Source organism: Schistocerca nitens, chromosome 12 (assembly GCF_023898315.1).
Source record: "Schistocerca nitens isolate TAMUIC-IGC-003100 chromosome 12, iqSchNite1.1, whole genome shotgun sequence".
NCBI classification, from domain to species: Eukaryota; Metazoa; Arthropoda; class Insecta; order Orthoptera; family Acrididae; genus Schistocerca; species Schistocerca nitens.
The window spans coordinates 101,008,518-101,010,836 of record NC_064625.1 but is presented as its reverse complement, the minus strand read 5'-3'; positions in this window follow the sequence as shown (position 1 = coordinate 101,010,836).

The following is a 2,319-nucleotide window of genomic DNA, read 5'->3' as shown; positions in this document are numbered from 1 at the left end:
TGACCGTGGATTACACTTCGGTCAGTGCTGGTTAGAGTGTTGCAACTGTAAATGGAAGGCTTTGTTTGACAGTCTTGTGCTGATGCTGTCTGAATAAATTATGCCATTGGATAAAAAGCGGTTTAGTTTTGAGACCTAACCCACAAGGGGAGAAGGCACAGTGGTCTGCTTCAGGAATTCCAAGCAATAAAACACAAAAAGCAACCCAGGAAGGGTTCGAACAGCTACTTTCATGCAGAGACATGCATTTGGAATCTGTTCATCGTTACGGGGTCAAACAAGAGGGTAACATTACTGAAACAATGATCAGGCTACTTAGTATATAAGAGAGCATACAGATTTCAAGGAGGAAACGTATGAAGACGCAGACTTCCTCGTTATTAATATGTGCGGCATATCTTTCTTGTTAACGAAAGTAATATCCCTCTTTAACTCTTCTTACGTCTCAAATGAAATGAATGCCATGAGGAATCGAATATTTGTTGACTGCGTCTCTTCTTGCTTCCATCCGTACCAACATATTTCTTCATTCTCGTGGTAATCATGACATTCTTTTTGTATGCTGCAAAAGATTGCACGTGGACAAATTCGACATCGAGGTGCAAAGCGTTTGGTATCTTACATTATATTCAATTCGAATAAGCTTCAGATGTATTTTTACTTCGTTTGTATTTTTAGATGATTATGAACGTTACGGAAAATTATCTCACATGCTTTATGTTGAATGAGAAACATTGAATGACCCGTTTTGCTTTCCCTACGTTGAAATGATATAATGTCGGCGTCAACAGCCTTCTTCCACGCCGGAAGCTGAAACTTGTATCATTCTGGATTAATGATAATTGAATGTCTCAAATGTAGACATAGCCCACAAGGCGACGTCAGAAACCATCAGGGGAGAACGCCGCATAAAAACCAAACGTGCGCGCGCGTCTCCACTCTGAAGGACCGTATCGGAGAATCACGGCAAGCATTTCGCTGAAGAGCTGCCTCGTAAGAGAACCGAGAAATGGCAGCGTCGTAGCAAGTATTTGTCAACACTCTGATAGTGCATTTACTTCCGGGTGTAGGCCGGCGTTACCTCGCTAAATTCACTTGACATTCGTTTTCCACATCGAAGACTCGTACGATAGAATCCACTGTACGATGAGACACTTACAAAGTATAATTAATTTCTGGACTCCAAGAACGGCGTTCTTCACATAAGTAACACCTGTTTGTGTGTTTTAAGGTTGCGTTTTGAGGCTCAGGCAACATCGCAGTGACTATAGTCCGTCTGTGGTCGCCAGTGAGTCGTTAGCTCAGAGGTTATTCGTCATATTGTGGCTTTTCTAACGCGGGACATTCCGAATCGGAATACTCCCCTTTCATTATTAGTTCCGGGACGTGACTATTTTCCTCGGACAAAGACCAATGCTGTGAATTGGATTCGCGGACATGCCATTCACTACCTAGGTGGACAAACTGTAGACTCTGTACTCGATTTTTGGACATACCTCAACGACCGTCATTATGTCGTTGTCCGCCACCCAAAATACAGACAATTTTTCTCGAACTTCCTTGGGAGTGCTTTCCACGACCCGCCTCGCAGCTGGAATGTGTTAAGCCAAGAGTGAAGAAGGTTTCCAGTTTGAACCAATGAACATTTCTGAACTACTGAAAGGAACACACCAATTTCGAGAAGACGTGACTCAACATATTACCAGCGGGGCGCAGAAGGCGTCTGATCAATTACACAACAAAAATAAACAAAACAAAAATCAAAATAAAAATAAAATTCAGAAAAAGGAATATTTTGTAATGATAGCCCTAACCTCGAATTCCCATATTTCCCCTGGTATATAGGCAGCTCTTGGGGTAGGTATAGTCAGGAGCCAACGCCTGAAGTGGACCAGATTTTTTTTTTTTTATAGGATGAAAAGTGACGGTGGCACTTAGTTTCTTTTTTTATTGCCATTTTCCTAAGGGGCTTTAAAATAAGAGAGAAAAAAAGGGGTAATCGTCAAAAAAAGTAAAAGAAAAAAAGCAAAATTAAAAAAAAAGAGGTTCCCTTGTGCGTTGCGGTGGTCGTACTGTATGACATAGCAGTTCCAATCTCGGTGGAAGCCGCTGACTACAACCTTTTATTTTCCATTTTAATTAATGGAGTTGCAAACGGCTAGTAAAAATTCTTTATACGAAATCGGAAGAATGCCTTTAAACATCAATCTTCGTCCGATTCGACTTAGTAAATTAAGTTAATATCATGGATGTCCGCTTTGCAAATGCCAAGGTGCTTCACTATAAAATAGATCCTGAAAAGATTCAAAGCGACTGTCA